This window comes from Grampus griseus, assembly GCF_964374135.1.
Source record: "Grampus griseus genome assembly, chromosome: X".
In the NCBI taxonomy this organism is placed as follows: domain Eukaryota; kingdom Metazoa; phylum Chordata; class Mammalia; order Artiodactyla; family Delphinidae; genus Grampus; species Grampus griseus.
Genome location: NC_138999.1, coordinates 27,569,637 through 27,592,716, shown reverse-complemented (window position 1 = coordinate 27,592,716; position 23,080 = coordinate 27,569,637). Strand labels below are relative to the sequence as shown.

Sequence of the window (23,080 nt, the reverse complement as noted above, 5' to 3'; positions counted from 1 at the left end):
CTTCAGGATATTTTGAGGACCACAAGAAGAGAGGAATTCACCCAAATCTATAGGTATTGCACCTGATGGCGAATACTTGGCTTGGCTTAAGCCTTGAGAAGCTTTTAAGAGTCCAATCTGAGATTCCTTATGAAAAGTTCCAGCAAAGCAAACTTAAAACAGCCTATACAGCCAATAACTCTTCTTGCTACACTTATGTAAATAATCAGACCAAGTTTATTGAAACTAGACTTAATTGCAAACAAATTAGTCTTATTGTGGTTATCCTTTATAAAAATGGGGGTGATTGTATAGAGAAAAATTATGTTTCAATAATATGCTTTTGTGGATATTAAATTGTCTTTGAGGTATTGTTTTTTTCTACTTGTAAAGTGGACTAAATCCTGATTATTCTAGTTTCTCCCAATATTTGGCTACAACTCTCCAAACTAACATTTCAATTATCTCTCACCCTTTTGACTTGGAATCAATGAGAACTAAAACAGCCTTTTCCCCAAAGCCATACCAGCTAAAGGTGAACAATTTGATATAAACTTCAGAGAAATCACAACAGCTCATGTATAGACAATCTTCATGCCTGTTGCTGTGTGGGCCACTCAGAAAGATCAGCAGAGACATTCAAACTGCAAACTAGGAAAATCTATTAGATTGCCACTGCCTGCCCTCACTTCATCTGAAGATGCTTTGAGCCAGACATTTAGAAATCCTCTCAATGGGATGCCTTGAGAACTCAGAAACTGGGATTATAATCTGCTCCAATATTAACTTCTGTTTTTCTTTGGAGTCTATAGAAATGTATCTTATTAAGTATCTGATTGCTTGCACTATAGGCTTAACTGTGGGAGCCCCCGTCTCACCCCCTGAAATGAGACACTCTTAACTGTCTCATCCCCTGAAATGAGACACAATTGTTTAACTGAACTGACCTATTCTCAGGACTAAGAGATTAGTACAATGAGATAGAACAACCTACCAACTCAACTTCTAGAGTATGAAACTTCTTGGGGAAGTTTCAAAGGTGGAAGTGAACAGGTTCAGAATGAGACTCCCCAGAAAGTGCCACTTTGGCATGTGGATTATTCTAAGCTAAAGAGATGGAGGCCCCCAACTTAGCAAGAGTGTTTTACCTTCCCTTCAACTACATAAAATAATTTACATAGAGGGCCTGGTCCATGGAGAGAGCTGTCACTAGATACAACTACAAAGACTATGGGCTAAGTATGGTAAGCTTAGGGGAGTCTGGCAGGGTCGGTTTGTTCAAAGTCCTCTTTGTGTCCCATTGCCTCTGCATGGCATAGCAAACATTTGTTTACCAAATATTTGCTCTTCCTATCTTTCTGTGAATTGTCTCCCTCCCCACTGTAGCCCCAGATCCCTACCCTCTTCTTAGCTCAGAATGGCATATAAGCCTCAATTGCCTAACTGTTGGGGAGTCTCTCATTGTCTTTGTGGGGCTCCCATACATACATAATTAAATTTGTTTTTCCCCTGTTAATCTGTATTATGTCAATTTTATTAATACGCCAGACAAAAGAACCTAGCTGGGTAGAGAAAAAATTTTATTCCATGCTAAAGGAAAGAAGTCAGGCACTAAAGGCCACATATAGTATGATTACATTTATATTAAATGTCCATGATAGGCAAATTCACAGAGACAGAACATAGACTAGTCGTCGCCAGAGGCTATGGGGAGGGAGGAACAGGGAATGTCTGTTAATGGGCATGGAGTTTCTTTTGGGGATGATGAAAATATACTAAAATTAGGCAGTGGTGATAGTTGCACAACTATACGAATATACTAAAACCCCTCGAATTGTACGTTTAAAAAGGGTGGATTTTATGGTATGTGAATTATATCTCCATAAAACTGTTATAACGGGCTTCCCTGGTGGCGCAGTGGTTGAGAGTCCGCCTGCCGATGCAGGGAACGTGGGTTCATGCCCTGGTCCGGGAAGATCCCACATGCCACGGAGTGGCTGGGCCCGTGATCCATGGCCGCTGAGCCTGTGCGTCCGGAGCCTGTGCTCCGCAATGGGAGAGGCCACAGCAGTGAGAGGCCAACGTACCGCAAAAAACAAAAAAAACTGTTATAACAAGTCCCTGGGATATCCCATTTCTGAAGAAACACATTTTTTTTTTCCCCTTGAAATCTTCTGAAGAAGTTTACAGCTCTTTTTGTTGTTCTGTGGCTTTTGGGAAGCAGCTTGCTCCGCGTTTATTTGTTTTTGTTTCATTTTAGTGTTAGAATCAACCCTGCTTACGTACCCTGAGTCTTTTTTTAAATTTTAAGCTTAACAACAAACAGAGGCAGCACTTCCAATTCCCCAGTGATTGAACAGGTTTTAATGGGCAGATGGTAAGCATTTGTTTCCCTCATTGTTTGCTACCAGGAGGAAGGGTGTGAAATAGCTCTTCTGGGTCAAAATGTATGGTTTACAAAAGAATTCCTTCCTTTTGTCTTAGCCTAGTCTTGTTTTTGAGACAATAATTTCTCTTAGTTTTATGTCAACTTCAGGCAAAATGTTATCGTGTACTAATGACTTTATTTGGAAAATAAGATAAAAAATTTACCTGCATGGGGTAGTACAGATGGAAGATAGGAAAGATGAGTACTGCAAGTATTAGGTCGATGTGACCACTTTCAAGAACCATTATTAAAGTCTTTGAAACTGACACCACAATTGCCTAAAAATCTTATCTAGAATATTTAGGAATCAACAGCAAAACTACTTATATAGATCTTGAAATATTTATTTTTTTGGCAATTCTTCCTGATTGCAGGAGAGGCAGATATTGCTTGTTGTTTATCAATACCTATTCTACCCTTCTTACTTTTTAACAAAATTCTAGTTTTGTTTAGTGGTAGTGCGTCTAGCTAAAACAACAACCTCATTTCTAGCCTCCCAGGAAGCCAGCAGTGGCCTTGTGACCAGGTGAGAGGAAGACTGCACAGGATTTTGGGGAAAGTTGTTTTCCTGATATAGATGTTGCCCCTCACTTTCTTTTTTTCCCCAGCTTTACTGAGATATGCTGCCCCTTTCTTATTCTTGCTTCTGAAAGGGAGCAGAATCTGCCAACCCAGCATATGCCTCCTTAGCATAAGGATTAGCTCGAGCTGATTATTTTTATGAATCAGCAAAGGAATATCATAACCTGGGTAGAAGTTACCCTTCTGAAAGAGACATTTACATTTCTAAGGAAAAATCTCTATTCGTAAGTGTCACCCTCTCTGGACCAGGAAGAGTGAGATGACTAAATCTCTAGAAACTCTTATCAATGGAGAAGGCAACAGACTTAAATCTGCATAACAATCTTACCCATGTTTATTGTGCTTTTCCTGGTCACCTCCCATAACTGGCCTCCTATCTACCCTAACATCTTCTTTTGTCTTTAGCTGGAGATGTTACTTATGGTGGAGACTTGGGCCATTTCAGCTCAGTTTTCCTGGGTCTCTCCCAAGTATACAGGAAGTATACATGTTATTAAATTTATGTTTATTTTTCTCCTGTTAATCTGTCTTTTATTAGAGTGTGGGTCTTAGCCAAGATCCTAGAAAGGTAGAGGGAAATTATTTTTCCTCCTCTACACTTTTTTCTTTGTCTTCCCTGGAATGTGGATGTAAGGTTGAAGGTACTGACACCATCATCTTGCAACCGGGAATTGACAAGCATGAGAGTGAGAGTAAGATATTATGAGTGAAAGAGCAAAAAGACAGAAGGAGTCTGAGTTGCTGACATCATAAAGCCACTTTCTTCCCTTAGACTGCTTTCCTTCAGACTTCATCACATGAAAACCAAAATCTGCTTTTTGGTTAAATAGTTTGTCTTGTCCTAGCTTCTGTCACTTGCATCTAAAAATACAATCCCCATCTGCAGTTCTTCTCAACTGGTGAACTACCACCCTCTAGAGCAGCGGTCCCCAACCTTTTTGGCACCAGGGACTGGTTTCATGGAAGACAATTTTTCCACAGATGGGGGGGATGGGGGGGTGGTTCAGGCAGTTGTGTGAGCAATGGGGAGCGGCAGAATGAAGCTTTGCTCGCTCACCCACCGCTCACCTCCTGCTGTGCGGCCCGGTTCCTAACAGGCTGTAGACCGCTACTGGTCCGCAGTCTAGGGGTTGGAGCCCCCTGCTCTAGAGTACATGTAGGAAATATATGAAAACATTTTTAATCTTCGTATGGAAGGGAGAGATGTGCCAAGGGCACTAGACAACTGGTACCATGCAGAACAGTCCAACAAAACAAATAATTGCTTCATGCTTGCATAGCTTTTGAAAAGTAGGTGACAACCTGTTTATAATTATGTGAATTTAGGACCTTAGCTCCATTTTACATATAAATGCAAAGTATGAATATTTTTTTCACATTTTAAATATACAAGAATTTTCCAAGAAAGCAACTAGTGTGCAAATAAAGGGAAAATTTGTACTTTTTTATTCAGAACTTTACCAAAAGTTGTTAAGCACAAAGGAAAACACCATTACTGTACGCAATACAGCTCATGACACTTTAATCATTAATACCACATTCCTGCATTAGTCAGCATTTATAGCAGTCTATTCCTGGTGATTCCAGGCACAGGTACTACATTTAACACGAGCATTATATAGCCTGCTTATTTATATATTGGATAATGAATTACTGGTGATCAATATAGAAATTATTTTACAATAAATTTTCCTTTCAATCCATTCTTTATTCAGCAATTTTTTTGAAGTTATATATAGATAAGTTACATTATTGGTAAATTTCCTTTGAGGATGGTAATGGGAATATTATAAAATATATTTTACAAAAAGGGGTGTTTGATCTTATAGGGTTGAAACCTATACAATACATAGGGAAAGGAGTTTTTAAAAGGGATGATGTATACTTATTGAGAGAGTAAGGTGGTATGTACAAGTGATGGAAAGATGGTTTTTACATGTAAATGTTCCTATCCTTTCATGTTTCTATTCTGAGACTTTGGCCAACTTGGGTCCAAAGAAATGGATCAGCTATAATTGTAGGACCAAACCACTGAAGGGTTTTCCTTCACAATTGGAAACCAAATACAAGACTGACTCCAATCCAGGATAATTTGAAGAAAGAGAAAAAAGAAAAAAAAAGAAATCAGTATAAAGGCATGTGCATACCAGTGTGGGGAGGGAATGAGGGAAGAGAGTACCAACTAGGACAAGATATGATTAGCTGATTAGTTCCTATTCCACTCAGCGTAATAATGGCCAAATATTTAGCGGGTCTATCCACTTGTATTTTGCAAGTATCAAAACCAAAGGAAAAATGAATTATCACACCTGGCAAAAATATAGAAAGTTTTTTTTTTTTAATCCTTAAAATGTGAAGTAAAACTAGAGAGAAAATACGGAGCAAATAAGGAACTTTGTCCCAAGGTATGGAAACATCGACAAAACTATTACCAGTTATAGTTGACCTTTACCGGGTAAAACCTGGACAAACAGGACAAACTCCTTCAAAAGAAAAGTCTTCAAAGGGTCAAATCCCATGGTGTTCACAGACCGGGAAGGCTGCTACAGGGCAGGAAGAGTCTATTATACAGAGAAAAGCAGTAGGAGCACAATTATCTTTGAAGAGCTTTGGGGCAATTGTAAGCCCTGCAGTGCCAGTTTTCTGTGCTAAGGCAGGAAGGGATACAACCCCACTTTTGCTCGATAGTTGCCTTGTTTAGTAACTTCCTTTAAGAGAAATGCCTTATCTTTTTAGACTTTTTTTTTTTTTGTGGCCACTCCATGCAGCATGCAGGAACTTAGTTCCCTGACCAGGGATCGAACCCATGTTCCCTGCAGTGGAAGCGCAGAGTCTTAATCACTGGACTGCCAGGGAAGTCCCTATCTTTTAAGATTTTTATAAAATATTTTCCAATTCTATTTCTACCTTTATCTCAGGAAATACCAAGTGAATAAGAAACTCATGTTTTCGCCCTAAAATAGCAAACTCTCTGTACAATTTTTTAATACGGTGATAGAGACTATTCTATTTTCTTTGTTGGAAAATTTCCAACTGCTGCCACTCAAGTTCTTTCCACTGATAGTCTGCAAATATGCAACACATGAAGAACTTATCACTATGGCCAAGAGAGTCAATGTTTTGGACAGCCTCATGGAGAAAGTCTTACTAGAAGTACTGGTAGACTACATTTAGAAAATTATTTCTCCCAGACAGATATTTTAGAGTGGACAAAACTCTAAAACAAAGCCAAAACAAAGCCATTATAATTTATATATTCTGAGGGATTATTCTTAATTTTGTACAAAACCACAATTACCAGTATGTGAGTTCCAACTCCTACATATTATTGTAGGCTTATTTTTCATCGCCATTATAAGTTTGTGATAGAAATGTTCTGCTTTCCCTTGGCGGAGTCGGCTTTACCAAAATAAGTAAATTATCTGTGAACTCCAATAAGAGAACAAATGTACCAACCACTTATTTTCTAGGCTTCGAGTTACCCTGGAGAGTGGCTAAAGCTTAATTTATCCATGTTCCTGAAGCCTAATTTGTTTAACATGACCCAGTGGTATTACCAAAGCATTTTCCATACTAATAAAAATTCAGTCTGATGACCTAGTCAGTTGTATTTAATTTTTTTTTTTTTTTTTTTTTTTTGGTTCATGGCAACCAATTTGGCACTTACACTTTTTCCCACTTTATCTAAAATTCCATTGAAATGACAGAAGGTATTCAGGTGCTAAAAGAATAAAATTATAATCAGCATGGAAAACAAGAATGAGAACAAGCAGAAGGACCAGGATATTTGTGGAAATGCTGAAAGATAGAGATGGGATCTGGTTGAAAAAGAACACAGAGGAGGGAATTCCCTGATGGTCCAGTGGTTAGGACCCCATGCTCTCCCTGCCAAGGGCCTGGGTTCAGTGCCTAGTCGGGGAACTAAGATCCCACAACCCATGCGGTGTGGCAAAAAACAAACAAACAAACAAACAAACACAGAGGGGAGATGAAACACAACTACAAACACAAGGAGTAATCGGAAACTTCACAGAAGTCTCATGCCTTTAGCTGACAAATAGTATACTGCAGTTGTGCTGGGTGTTGGGATACTCAGAGGATGTATAATGGGAGAAGTGAGCTCATACAGGACCTGAGGATTGGTTGGGGTCCTTTAGAAAGTTCCCCAAGGAAGAAATATTAAACTCTGACCTGAAGGATGAAAAGGAGTCTAAGAATACTCCAGTGTCTTTAAAGAAGATTGGTATCACTGGAATTTAGAGAGGGAGGTGGAGATGGGTAGAAAATCAGAGGGAAGGCTAGCAAAAGGTAGGGCTCCGTAGCGCATGTTAAGTATTGAAACATTCACTTTATAGTAATAGACAGCTATTAAAGAGTTGTAAGCAACAGTCGAATAAATCTTGTAAAAAACATTTATTCTATTTGCCATATTGAAAATGGAGTGCAGGGAGTTAAGGGTGGATGTATAAAGTACAGTAGGATAGACAAAGGGAGACTTTGCGCACAAATGAACATCACTGGACTTCATATAAAAAGGTTTATTCCCTTCAAATGTCTTTACTTTTCTACTCCCAATCAACTAGCCTAGTCTCCACCACCAGGATTACTGAAGTGGCCTCCAAACTGATTTCCTTAATCCTCATCTCCAGCCCACTCCAACATCATCCATCATGGTACAAGCAAACAATTTTTCCTAATCATCACTTTTTCCACCTCATTTCTCTGCTTAAAAATTGACCGTGTCTTCATATTACTTATAGATGGGGTATAAGAGGATTAAAAACAAATTTATTTTCCTCACTCAGGTTCATAATTAAATAAGTCAGAGAAACAGGGAGTCAGACAGATACAGATGAAAATATCTCCTTTATCAATGAGAAAGTTGATATCAGTGAGCATGGCCTAAGCCTTCTTGCTATGTATGCTTGGTGATAATTTACCTAGTGACATCCATTAAATAACAGCTGACCTTTTCCCATGTCAGATACCGCTATACAATTTACACGATGGAGAGACAGAGCCCCGAAGTAAAAGGTGCTGAGCCACACATACTCAATTCCTCCTCCAAAAATTCCAGCCAGACAGTTCACTCCTGCGTTGTTGTTTTTTTTTTTCTTTTTGGCCACACCACGTAGCATGTGGAATCTTAGCTCCCCGACCAGTGATTGAACCCGTGCCCCCTGCAGTGTAAGCACGGAGTCCTAATCACTTGACCGCCAGGGAATTCCCCACTCCTGCTAAGAAGTGGAGTGCATGAAGAGATAGGGCAAAAGGGCAGTAATATTCCACCAGTATAGTTCCCTCCACAATTGGATAGCTGAAGCAAGACGAAAAGAGGGCCCATATATTATATACATTATAATGTATGTAACTGCATATACATTAAACTATTCTGTCTGATTTTTGATATTCCGAATAGTTTGCTAATTATAATTTCTATTTCTCAGCATAAGCCCCCTGTTTCTGTCATTTTTCTTGTACTGTCCATATTATTTGCTTCCTGTCCTTTAACTCTGATATTAAAATTGACTGATGATTATCCAATCAGTCTTTTCTCAAGCCAAGGTTAAGGTAAGCATTATTATCTGAATGTGTTTGCAGAAATTTTAATTTTATGTGGCTCATAATCATAGCCACGTTCACTGGTATGTTTATTTATCTCTAAATGAGGTTTAGGTATTATGAAATATCCTATCTCTGATACTGAATTTCTAGATAATGAGCACTGTACTAGAAAGCTATACTGATAACAACCTTACTAATATTAATTCTCCAAACATTTACAGCAAGGGTAATACAAAATCTCAGGTATCAACACATGACATTTTTAGAAACATTTTATAAGTAAATCAATTACAATGGATTACTTTTATTATTATAGTTAAATGTTTCAAAATACCATACTATTCCTAAGAACTATAAAACGTTGCAGTAACCTATAAAATTAATGTTTCAATGATTTCTAAAACATCATTGGAAAATAATGCATATATATGTATATATAGTTATATATGTATATATTAGTGTGAATGTGTGTCTGTGTGTGTGTGTGTGTGTGTGTGTAGAGAGAGAGGGATAATCTCCTCAATACATGTCCCCCAAAGCAAACCAAAACCCCCCCAAAAATGTAGAAAAGGAATCATTTAACAATTTCTGAGATGTTCTCAGATACCGATATGACAAATCTTAGTGAATTCAGCCTACCATTAGTGAACCCAGAGTTGATTAAAAGCAGTTAAAGAGGAGAAATATTTTTTAAATGTCATGAAGAGAAAGCGGACTCTTCTGTAGATCACTCTTCAATTAAAAATATTCATGGTAAGGCAGAAATTTTATTCCCTCTCATAGGAAAGATAAATTGTCATTATGTCTCTATAACATGTATCACCCTGGCACCAAGGCACTAAACATCAACTACCATTAATAACGATTGATTTTATAATTAAAGTAGCTAACTGATAAGAAATAGTGACTTTTTACAGATATTTGAAAATGAAACTGGGTTCTCCCCACCCTATTAAAATATCTAGTGGAAATTAGAATAGGTCCTTTCTCATTCATTCCAGGAAAAGCATTCGTTGGAATCCAGTATTTATTAAATTAAATAATTTTTATTACATCTGCACATTAAAATTTTAAATTATATAGCAGTAGAAAGATTACTGAGATTATTCACAAGGTACACAGTTAAACACTCTACTCATGAAAAAGTTAATTTGGGTACTTCTGTCAAGATTAAATGGCTTAGATCCATTTCTCCCTGCTACTTCCCACTAACATTACAATCAGCGCTGGTAATAATGCCAGAAGCAACCAAGGTGGTAAGAAGATGAGGGAGGTTCGGGATGCTGGGACTAGAGAAGCAGCTGAGTGACCTGCATCGCCTTACCCAATAGAGTAAGGTGGCCCAAACTCGGCATTTCACAACCCCCAACTAGCATTAGAAGGCAGCCCAGACAGGCTCATTCTTCCCTCAGATGCAACAGGAGTCCCTGAGACATCAGGCAAGCTTGACTCCATCTTGGACACAGTGGGCAGATACAATCCCGATACCCGCCAATAATAGTGACCAGGGGAAGTGCTCTCCATCCCTGTTGGGCTTGCACTTCCTCACATCTACAGATACTGACACATGTGATAAAGCTGCACAGAATTAAATATATGCACACATACACACAAGCACACACATAAACACATATGTGAGCACTCAGAAAATCTGAATAGAATCGGTGGATTGTATCAATGTCAATATTCTGGTTGTGACATTGTATGACTGTTTCGCAAGATGTTACCATTGGGGGGAACTGAGTAAAGTGTACACAGGGTCTCCCTGGGTTATTTCTTATAACTCATGTGTATCTATAATTATCTTAGTAAAAATGTCAATTTTTTAAAAAGTCAATTTTGATTTTCCCCTCTATATTTGAATTTCACTGGATGTTATATTTATTTTATTCACGAAATAATTGAGAATCAGCCCACTTCGTGTTTACTCAAAGCTAGTTAAACTCAGAGCAATATTATTTTAGAAGAACGCTGCATGATATGACCTTATCAGCCACTTACTAACCTATCTGAATAGACATTACGTACATGAGCTGATCTTTGAGGCATCTTTTCTGCCTGAAGCTCTTTTTTTTTTTTTTTTTCAAATTTTAAACTGGAAGTATTCCTTCCCTGCCAGCTCAAGAAAATTTCAAACTATTAAATAGGATGGTTCTGAGTCATAATTCATCACTAGAGGCCCATAGGCAGTGTGACTGTGGGCAACTTATTTAACCTCTGTGCTTTAGTTTCCCTGTGTATAAGAACTGAACTAACAGTAGACCCTACTTCCTAGGGTGGTTATGTGCTAAAATATGTGAAACCCTTAGGTCAGTGCCAGGCATATGGGAAGCACTTCAGTAAATATTAACTATTATTTCTACTCATAAAACATAAATCATTCTTCACTAGAATTTGTATGACTAAAGGAGGTAGCACTTTAAATCTACTTTAACATAAGGGGCTGCTTCTCACTGGAAACCTTTTAAGTACTGCTTGTATCACCCCTGTTAGCAGTTATGCAGTGTACGGCTTGAATTATTAACTTCTGGATAAAGAAACATCCTTCCCCTTTCCTTTACTAGCTTTTTAATAGCATAGCTTCAGGTCTTCCACCGAAAACATTAGAACTGTCACTTAATTTTCAACCTCCCAATATTTAATTGCAAGATGTGCAATATAATTAAAAAGGTACCCATAGGGCAACTAATTCTGAAAACTAGTGATAAGTGAATGAAGGAAGTATGTTTAATTTCATTTTCATGCTGTAACAGTTTCTATCTTACATTGATAAAGAGATCCTAAGCTCCACATCTGCATAAGAAGATATTCTTACACTGTACATGTGGCTATACAAAATGCTTATGTGTATATGCTTTAGTGTGTATGCACACATGGTCAGCTATAAAAAATATAGATAATTTGGATAATTTTAGGGCGTTACATAATGTGACTCACATATACATAATTATGGTGTTCCCCCCCTCCCCGAGAACAAGACAGCATTTCCTAATTTTTTTGACATTAGATGTGTTTTATTGTTTACAATATACTCTATAACTCAACCAAATTTTGATTAAAAGGGAAAATGATTAAAAGTATTACTTGCTAAAATTAATAGTTTTGTATAGTTTTATTTTATTGCCATAAATGATGGCATTCATTCCTGCATGCCTACCATAACACATGAATCTATTTATAATAGGAAAATATATTAGAATCCAAAGTTTACTCCTGAAGAATCTTAACAAATTTCTAACATCTTTGGCAAATGTCAGGAAAATTCACCATTTCTATTATACTCTTCTGATTTAAGTTGAGGAAATAATTTTAAAGATAATAGGACAGCCCAGGGAGATGAGCTCCAGCCAGTCACTGTGGAAAAACCAGAGGAGTCATAGTCATGAAGTTGCCAACACCACAGCTGGTGGACTTGCCAAGGAAGGCAGATGCCAAAGCAAGAAAAATAGCTCTTTCTGATTGACTGTTGAAACCTACAAAGGTCAAACACTTCATGTGTGGACCTGACTACAGAACTGTCTTCTCCCCAAAAGGCATCACTTATTTGCTTTACATTGTTGAAGGTGCTGGAAATGTAAAAGTAATATTGTTATATATAAGTATAAAAATATGCGCAAGGGGGACTTCCCTGGTGGTCCAGTGGGTAAGACTCCATGCTCCCAATGCAGAGGGCCCAGGTTCAATCCCTGGTCAGGGAACCAAATCCCACATGCATGCTGCAACTAAGAGCTTGAGTACCGCAACTAAAAGATCCCACATGCTGCAACGAAGATTCCGCGTGCCACAACTAAGACCCAGCACAGCCAAAGTAAATAAATAAATATTTTTTTAAAAAAAATGTCCAAGGAACATCTAGCTTTCCTTTAGCAAACAATAAAAAAGAAACTCTGAAGTATTATAGCTTTTATAAATTGTAACTTTCCTTCTCCATGACTCACTTTCTCTATCTGTAAAATGGAGATAATGTAGCATCCCAGTGTTATTATAAGGGAAAAAGTGAAATAACAGATGTGATATACTGAGCATAATGCCAAACACTTAGCACTCATCAACCACAGGAATAACGATTGTTATTCCTATGATCATTTCTATAATCATGCCCAGTTGGTTAAACTTATATTATTATACTCTTAATATTTGTATTATTACACCAAGTTAGACAAATCAAAACTATTTTTTAAAGCTTGTCTACAAGTAACTGTATCATTTTTGTTTAACATGAATCAGTTATTCGGAAATTTATTTTATGTAAATATGTCATAAATAAAATACTCTTATCTTTTAATTTATTTTTTCAGTGACCTTAGAAATTTAAAGGTTAAGAAATAATTTTCAAAGAAAAAAAAAATCACAGCATCATTTTCTAGAGCTCTCTAGGTGAGGATTAACTGTGTTAATGGCCAGATCAAGTTGTATACACACTACACATTACACCCAATTCAAATTTTAAAACAACTCAAACATAGGGGAATTTCATTTTAGTCCTTTTGGTATCAAAATATACAGGTTTTTTTTTAAAAAAAAGAAATAAAATAACCAATCCTCCAGGTGCTTTTCTCAGTTTTCAGTTAATTTCTGTCATCAGAATTGAGACCAACAAATGAAAACCTGTGATCAATATCAGTGAATCACATTTCAAAAAGAAAAGAATAGCAGCCATTACTTCAAATGGCTGAATGATAGGGATTCCAGTTTAAAAAAAAGTCTTCTATTAATATCTTATTTCCATGAACTCAGAGTTTGTCTACATTTCTTATAAAGTACATTTGACCCTTCAGTTTCAGTGAACTAGCTGAAAACCCACAGGAAACAGGAATGCATTCTATAGCAACTCCGCCTTTCTTCTGTAAAGATTATGAGGTAGATGTTTCTGAAATGTCTAACATTTCTGTGAAAAACTAGCAGCATAATATAGATCTGGTAGCAGGATACTCAAAGCTGCTTCTGATGTCAGGAATGCATGACAATTTTAGGTCAGCCATCCCCTATGTCCAAAAAACACAGGACCAAAGGCTCAGGATGATTTTTTATGTTTTGCTCCATTTGAATTACACAGGCAAAACCAACGATACAAACGAGGCCTTATATGACTTGACATCCGCACGCCTAATCTAGCAGAACCTTGACATCAATGATACAGTCAGATGAAGCAAAAGGTTCCTGCAATGCCCATGTCAACATCAGATTGAGTAGAAGCTCCCCACTTGGCATTCCCACTTGAGTGCTCTGCAGTCCTGTCATGTCACCTAACTGGCTGGTGCTTCCTAACAGGCCCTGCACCAGTTCTGACTGATGTGTGAGTGTGCAAACATTACCAGCATTCAGAAGCCAGATGGCCCACACACCAAGCACAGCAGCCAGACAACACACAGGCAGATTCAGCACACTGTTGGAGAGTTTCATTTTTGGTGAATCCTCGCCACACTAAAGTATACATATTCTTATTTACTTGATTTCATTCCATATTAACCCACAATGATGTCTCCCTCTGTTGTTTCAGTGCCACATTCTAATTAAAGGAGCAAATTATTTTTTCCTTTCCATTTAACATGAAACGAAGACCTTTACGATCAACCTGATTCTACCCTGCTATTTTTGGAGGCTGTCATGTGCTCTCTCAAATCACAGATGAACAAAATCTCTTCACTGCTTCTACAGGATAAAGCAGTCATTTATTTCTTTCACCTCACTTAAATGGATTCTTTAAAACATAAGCCCTAACTTTTTTTTCTTAACATCTTTATTGGAGTATAATTGCTTTACAATGGTGTGTTAGTTTCTGCTTTATAACAAAGTGAATCGGTTATACATATACATATGTCCCCATATCTCTTCCCTCTTGTGTCTCCCTCCCTCCCACCCTCCCTATCCCACCCTTCCAGCTGGTCACAAAGCACTGAGCTCATCTCCCTGTGCTATGCGGCTGCTTCCCACTAGCTATCTATTTTACGTTTAGTAGTGTATATATGTCCATGCCACTCTCTCACTTTGTCACAGCTTACCCTTCCCCCTCCCCACATCCTCAAGTCCATTCTCTTGTAGGTCTGCGTCTTTAAAGCCCTAACTTTTGAAATGAGTGTCCAGAAGAAGGCACACCTTCCCAAATCTGCATGAATAGTTCCTACATGTATCAGCCACACAAGAAAATGATACATTAACAAAACAACGCAAAATCACCTATATTATTCCTCATAATAAAAAGTTAAAGTCAGTTAATATTGGTCTTCTCTTCTCACACATGTAAAACACCATGCATGCATATGCTTTTGTGTGTGTGTGTGTGTGTATGTGTGTGTGTGTGTGTGTGTGTGTAAGCACAATGAATGGAGATTTCCATTGGAACTGCTGTGGTAAGAAAAAACTGAACCCACAAATAAGAAAATCAGTACTTCTCAGTATTAATTATTTATGAGTTAAAAGAATATGACAGCTACTGAAATTCTTTCTTGAATCTGAGTCAGCTGTGCACATGTGTTTCTGACTTTATTCACTAAGATGAGCAGCCTTCTAGAAAACACTAAAACAGAACCTTCAAAAGCACCAATTCAAGATCTGAAGATCTGATGGAAGTTTGGAGACCTGTTCAAAGAAGTCTGAGGAATTTCTTGGGAATTTCCTTACCATATTGATATCTTAAATTGGAAAAAAAGAAAAAGAAAAAAAACTTAGTATATTTGACAAAAGTAGTAAGCTTGCTTCCTGAACTTAAAACAAATAGCTCTCTACTGGATCCATTCTGAGCACATCACTCCAGGCTGTCAGGTCAGCCACAGTGCTCATAGGTTCCCTTGGGAATAAGCTAATTCTGGAATCACTTTATAGTTTGGATTCTTTTAGCATGAGATATTGATATTGTTGTAGAGGCTAGATTACATAACATATAAAAAGAGAGCTCATGTTTTACTGAAGTACATGTGCTACACAAATTGTGTAGTGTGACTGTGCATGTGTTAAGAATTTTAATTACTTCTATAAGGAGAAGCAAATATTCATGTTTCATATTTCATCTTGACCAATAGTTTTGATTTGCTTGGAAACCAAAAACTACCTTTTGCAATAAACCAGTGTTCCAACAGCAATAAATCTCACAATGAACAATGTTTAAACTGATCATCTAAAATAAAATTTAACAAAAGGATGGTCATTGAAGGTCAAAGACAGTCTGCATGAAAAAATCCATGAGGGTACCATAAAATGTAGTTTAAATCAAATTGTTATACATTAGAAAATCTTTAACGTCAATTCTGCTATAATTCAAGAAGAAAATAATGAAGAGGAATAAAGAAAAGAGTAAAGTGAAACCAATTGTGTCATCACATAAAGCAACATACACCAGGGTAGGGTGCTATAAAGTTTTATTTCTACAGCTTTGAAAGAAGCTGAAAACTCACTTGTGACTCTCCAGCTCATGAGTAATGTGGTCATTTCAAACTTATGGCAATAAAAACTTTACAGCACCCCAGTTCAGAACATACGCCAAACAGAGAAAAAAGTAAAAATCAAAATGAAATGTGACAAAACACTGCAAAACACCTCTCATCTGACACGACTATTCTGTTTTGGTCTGGGATTCAGCAGCCGCTTTCGTCTTGGAATTTCTATCTCAAAATCATGGAGCAACTTGAAGGACCACTATGATTAACATCAAAGTAAATGTGGAAAAATTAATTTCTTTAATCACAATGGTGCTAACTATATGTATTTCAGAAAATGTCCTAACTGTTGCAAAACTAAGAAGAGAAACATAATTCCTGCAGCCAAATACTAATCTGTTCGACCTTCACACAGAAACAATGAAGACAAGCCATTTTCTTTCACAAAAATTTTAGAGAAAATGGCGTGTCTTTACAATGAGAGCTCAATGCTTTCAAAGGCTGTAATTATATTTTAAAGGAATACGTTATTTTTATTATCATGGAATTGTTGATATTCATTCCGGGAGGTCATATTTTTCTACTTAGATTTTTGCCTGTTGATGAAAAGTATTTTATGTAAACAGTGTTGGATTAGACTTTAGTTTATTAGTATTAATTAGTTATATCTTGCCACTTGGACAACTTGCATAACTTCGGTGCTATTCTAATTCCCACTCCATTTTCCTAGCTGTAGGGCCAGAATCTAAATAATCCTATTATTAATAGCTGTCTAATTTTTAGCTATTCTATTTCATAGCCTAGAGGTTTCACAGCTCTGTATGAAAATAAGAAAAGCTGTCACTGATTAATACATATTTGTTTTTATATTAACTGGGTAACTGCAATGTTACTACACACAGTCATCTAACTCCTTGATTGATGACCATATTGCCACACATGGAAACATCAAAATGCCAAATAAAAAGCAATAATCATATAGCTTATTTCCAAGTGTTGTTTAAATTGTTTGGGGATTTCTTCTTTGCCTATAGGACAGACTTAAGAGATTTCAAGGTAGTTTTCCTGTCAATCAGACTTTTAGGGGATTATAAATTATCTTCCTATAGACCATGCTCACGAGCCTAGTTATAGTGTACCACCTCTGAAAAAACAATTAGCACTTTTTCTACTGAAATAATGATAGAAGAAAAAAAAAAGCTAAAAAATTCTGAGATACACCCTTACCACCAGAGTACAATGAAATTCATCAGTCATTGACAACATCCGGAAATGAATCCACTGTTTCCCCCAAATCCCTTTCCCCTCTAAAGAGGAGAGGAGTTAGCTGTCACCCACAAGTGTCAATCCAAAATAATGAGAGTAATTTAGGAAAAGTTATTAAATGGTTTGTTTTAAAATTTCCAGATACTATAATATGCCATCATTACAAACATCGTTACTCTTAGAAGGTAAACCCTCCAAAACAGTCATTTCACATGAGATGATTCACAATTACAACCACATGAACTGTGATCAAATCATATCACTTGGATCCATGTTCAGTGGATCAGTATATATATGCCTATCACCTAGAGAGTTTAGTGCTACATATACGTAGGGAAAAGGTACTCAGTCAGTGCAGCTCCAGTTTAAAACAGTGTCTAAAAAGTGTTCATAAAAGGTTTGTATCTAACAAAGAAAAACATTATATCCCTGTTCCTGACACCCACAATGGTAATGGTAATAGAAGGATAACAAGAATATACAACTTGATCCTGTAAGCCAAGTTTCATCCTAGAAGAGGTTAGAACATGGCATCCTGTACTATGTCTGGCAACCATAATTTGAGACCATTTTGGAGACTGTGCACCACAGCGATATTATCCTTAATTTGTTAAAATTCATTTTGCATCTAATTATAACCATAACTATAAAAATGTGAACATGTACAAAAATAGTACCTCTCTTCTCATTTTTCTCATTTAATAATTATTGTATCTTATCCAAAATTTGTTTTTCTTTGCAAATTGTAAATATTTCAGTTTAGATTTCATGTTTTTCCTTAGAAAAAAAGCAAAGATCTCCATTAAATTAAAAAGTGGGCTAATTTTCCCTACATGTTGAGGTGAAAGCAGATATTTTAGAAGATAATCACTATATGCTAAATAATTACAAATAACTTTTAATAACTAAAGTTGGCAACATTAAAAAGAGCTAAACCAGCAATGTCTATTGGAAATTTCTGTGATGATGAAAATGTTCTACACTTGCATCATCCAATAAGACTTGCCACTAGAAACACATGGCTGTTGCACACTTGAAGTGTGCCCAGTGCAATGGAGGAAACACATATTTTATTTTCACTAATATAAATTTAAATTTAAATTGCCATATGTGCCTTGTGGCTACTGAATCGGGCAGCACAAGTTTAGGCATTAATTACTTAAAAATGTATATATTTATCCCTACATAACGTCATACACATATGTAGGGTTATATGTGCACAGACATATACATAAATGGATGCAATCTTATAGCTATTTAAAAATCAGTATCAAAACTTTCTCTAAATAAAATATACCACAGATTCTTGCTTCATTTCAGTGAATGTGAAGAACTCAGAGATTTATTAAGATAAATTTGATCAAAAATATCTTCCATATCAAATGCAACTACTTAGCCATTTCTGCAAAACCAGAGATTTTTCTCCTCAAAAATGAACTTAAAAACAACTTAATCCTCTGTTTAATTTACCATTTCACTGCTTGCAATTGCTTATTGTGAGTGCTCCTAATTTTTTTCTTCTTGGAAATTTTGCAAGGCTCTTATGCCAGTATATGGCTTGCATTTTGTCATTCCTTTGAAATTCAAATTGATTTTTACTGTTCAATATATTTATTTACATTAAAAAATGTATACTTAATAATCTGGAAGAAACAATCACAGGTTCTGGAATGATTCCATCTAGTAAAGACCTTTTATCAATAGTAACATCTATTTGATATAGATCCTTGATCTGATAGAAATTTAGGCATTTTTAATCAAGCAGCATTAATGCCAATGGATTGGTCAAAGTATACATTGTTTCAGTAATGAAAGATAAGAGGACAAACCTTCAAGATGGCAGAGGAGTAAGACATAGAGATCACTTTCCTCCCCATAAATACATCAAAAATACATCTATATCTGGAACAGCTCCTACAGAACACCTACTGAATGCTGGCAGAAGACCTCAGACTTCCCAAAACACAAGAAAATCCCCACGTACCTGGGTAGGGCAAAAGTATAAAGAAAAAACAGAGACAAAAGAATAGGGACAGGACCCGAACCTCTGGGAGGGAGCTGTGAAGGAGAAAACGTTTCCACATGCTAGGGAGCCCCTTCAATGGCAGGGATGGGGCGTGGGCTGGGGGGTAGCTGTGGAGCCATGAAGGAGAGCACAGCAACAGGGGTGCGGAGGGCAAAGCGGAGAGATTCCCGCACAGAGGATCGGTGCTGACCAGCACTCATCAGCCCGAGAGGCTTGTCTGCTCACCCGCCGGGGCGGCCGGGGGCTGAGAGCTGAGGCTCGGGCTTCGGAGTTCAGATTCCAGGGAGAGGACTGGGGTTGGCTGTGTGAACACACCCTGAAGGGGGCTAGTGCACCACAGCTAGCCGGGAGGGAGTCCGGGAAAAAGTCTGGACCTGCCAGAGAGGCAAGAGACCTTTTTTTGGGGGTACACAAGGAGAGGGGATTCCTTCCCAACGTGCCCACAGAAGGCAGAGCACTGCCTAAACAAGCTCCTGAGATGGGCATGAGCTGTGGGTATCAGCTCGGACCCCAGAGACGGGCATGAACCGCTAACACTGCTGCAGCAGCCCCCAAGAATCCTATGTGCAAGCACAGGTCACTATCCACACACACCCCAGGAGCCTGTGTAGCATGCCACTGCCAGGGTCCTGTGATCCAGGGACAAGTTCCCTGGGAGAACACACGTTGTGCCTCAGGCTGTTGCAACATCACGCTGGCCTCTGATGCTGCAGGCTTGCCCTGCAGTCCAATTATGACTACCATATCCCTCCCTCCCCCCAGCCTGAGTGACCAAGAGAGCCCTTATCAGCTGCTGCTTTCACCCCCTCCTGTCTGGGTGGGTAACGGATGCCTGAGGGCAACCTACACACAGAGGCAGGGCCAAAGCCAAAGCTGAACCCCAGGAGCTGTGTGAACAAAGAAGAGAAAGGGAAATCCCTCCGGGCAGCCTCAGGAGCAGCAGATTAAATCCCCACAATCAACTTGATAAACACTGCATCTGAAGAATACCTGAAGAGGCAACGAAAGTTCCCAAAATTGAGGTGGAGGACTTTGAGAGCAACTGTAGACTTGGGGTTTGCTTTCTGCATCTATTTTTTTTCTGGTTTTATGTTTATCTTAGTTTAGTATTTAGTGCTTATTATCACTGGTGGATTTGTTTATTGGTTTGGTTGCTCTCTTCCTTTTTTTTTCCTATATATATATTTCTTTTTCTTCTTTTTCTCTTTTTGTGAGTGTGTATGTGTATGCTTCTTTGTGTGATTGTGTCTGTATAGGTTTGCTTTCACCATTTGACCTAGGGTTCTGTCTGTCCGTTTTTTTGTTTCTGTTTTTTTCTTTCTTTCTTTTTTTCTGAGCTGTGTGGCTGGCAGGGTCTTGGTACTCTGGCCGCGGGGTATCAGGCCTCAGCCTCCGAGGTAGGAGGGGGCCAAGTCCAGGATACTGGACCACCAGAAAGTTCCTGGCCCCATGTAATACCAATTGGCGAGAGCTCTCGCAGAGATCTTCATCTCAACACTAAGACCCAGCTCCACCCAATGGCCAGCAAGCTTCAGGGCTGGATACACCATGTCAAACAACTAGCAAGACAGAAACACAACTCCACCAATTAGCAGAGAGGCTGCCTAAAATCATAATAAGGTCACAGACACTCAAAAACACACCACCAGACATGGCCCTGCCCACTAGTAGGACAAGAACAGCCCCAGCCACCAGAACACAGGTACCAGTCCCCTCCACCAGGAAGCCTACACAACCCACTGAACCAACCTTACCCACTGGGGGAAGACACCAAAAACAACGAGAACTATGAAGCTGCAGCCTGCGAAAAGGAGACATCCAAACATGGTAATTTAAGCAAAATGAGAAGACAGAGAAACACACAGCACATGAAGGAGCAAGGTAAAAACCCACCAGACCAAACAAATGAAGAGGAAATAGACAGTCTACCTGAAAAAGAATTCAGAATAATGATAGTAAAGATGATCCAAAATCTTGGAAATAGAATAGAGACAATACAAGAAACGTTTAACAAGGACCTAGAAAAACGAAAGAGCAAACAAACAATGAGGAATAACACAATAAAAGAAATTAAAAATTCTCTAGAAGGAATCAATAGCAGAATAACTGAGGCAGAAGAACGGATAGGTGACCTGGAAGATAAAATAGTGGAAATAACTGCTGCAGAACAGAATAAAGAAAAAAGAATGAAAAGAACTGCGGACAGTCCCAGAGATCTCTAGGATAACATTAAACACACCAACATTCGAATTATAGGGGTTCCAGAAGAAGAAGAGAAAAAGAAAGGGACGGAGAAAATATTTGAAGAGATTATAGGTGAAAACTTCCGTAACATGCGAAAGGAAATAGTCATTCAAGTCCAGGAACTGCAGAGAGTCCCACACAGGATAAATACAAGGAGAAACACACAAAGACACATATTAATCAAGCTATCAAAAATTGAATTCAAAGAAAAAATATTAAAAGCCGCAAGGGTAATGCAACAAATAACATACAAGGGAAACCCCATAAGGTTAACAGCTGATCTTTCAGCAGAAGCTCTGCAGGCCAGAAGGGAGCGGCAGGACATATTTAAAGTGATGAAAGGGAAAAACCTACAACCAAGATTGCTCTACCCACCAGGATCTCAATCAGATTCAACAGAGAAATTAAAAGCTTTATAGACAAGCACAAGTTAAGAGAATTCAGCACCAATAAACCAGATTTACAACAAGTGCTAAAGGAACTTCTCTAGGCAGGAAACACAAGACAAGGAAAAGACCTACAATAACAAACCCAAAACAATTAAGAAAATGGTAATAGGAACATACATATCAATAATTACCTTAAATGTAAATGGATTAAATGCTCCAACCAAAACACACAGACTGGCTGAATGGATACAAAAACAGGACCTGTACATATGCTGTCTACAAGAGACCCACTTCAGACCTGGGGACACATACAGACTGAAAGTGAGGGGATAGAAGACGATATTCTATGCAAATGGAAATCAAAAGAAAGCTGGAGGAGCAATTCTCATATCAGACAAAACAGACTTTAAAATAAAGACTATTACAAGAGACAAAGAAGGACACTACATAATGATCAAGGGATCAACCCAAGAAGAAGATATAACAATTGTAAATATTTATGCACCCAACATAGGAGCACCTCAATGTATTAGGCAAATGCTAACAGCCATAAGAGGGGAAATCAACAGTAACACAGTCATACTAGGGGACTTTAACGCCCCACTTTCACCAAGGGACAGATCATCCAAAATGAAATTAAACAAGGAAAAACAAGCTTTAAAAGACACATTCAACCAGACAGACTTAATTGATATTTGTAGCACATTCCATCCCAAAGAACAGAATACACTTTCTTCTCAAGTGCTCATGGAACATTCTCCAGGATAGATCGTATCTTGGGTCACAAATCAAGCCTTGGTAAATTCAAGAAAATTGAAATCGTATCAAATATCTTTTCCGACCACAACAGTATGAGACTAGATATCAGTTACAGGAAGAAAACTGTAAAAAATACAAACACATGGAGGCTAAACAACACACTACTAAATAACCAAGAGATCACTGAAGAAATCAAAGAGGAAATCAAAAAATACCTAGAAACAAATGACAATAAAAACAGGACAACCCAAAACCTATGGGATGCAGCAAAAACACTTCTAATTGGGAAGTTTATAGCAATACAATCCTGCCTCAAGAAACAAGAAACATCCCAAATAACCTAACCTTACACCTAAAGCAATTAGAGAGAAAAAACAAAAAACCCTCAAAGTTAGTAGAAGGAAAGAAATCATAAAGATCACATCAGAAATAAATGAAAAAGAAATGAAGCAAAGAATAGCAAAGATCA

At 37.8% G+C, this 23,080-nt stretch overlaps 1 protein-coding gene across 5 annotated transcripts in view; it reads right to left on the bottom strand.

Moving 5' to 3' along the window:
- Positions 1–23,080, bottom strand: part of DMD (dystrophin) — a 2,236,200-nt gene that overhangs the window by 1,895,479 nt on the left and 317,641 nt on the right. The gene's annotated exons all lie outside the window — the stretch shown is intronic.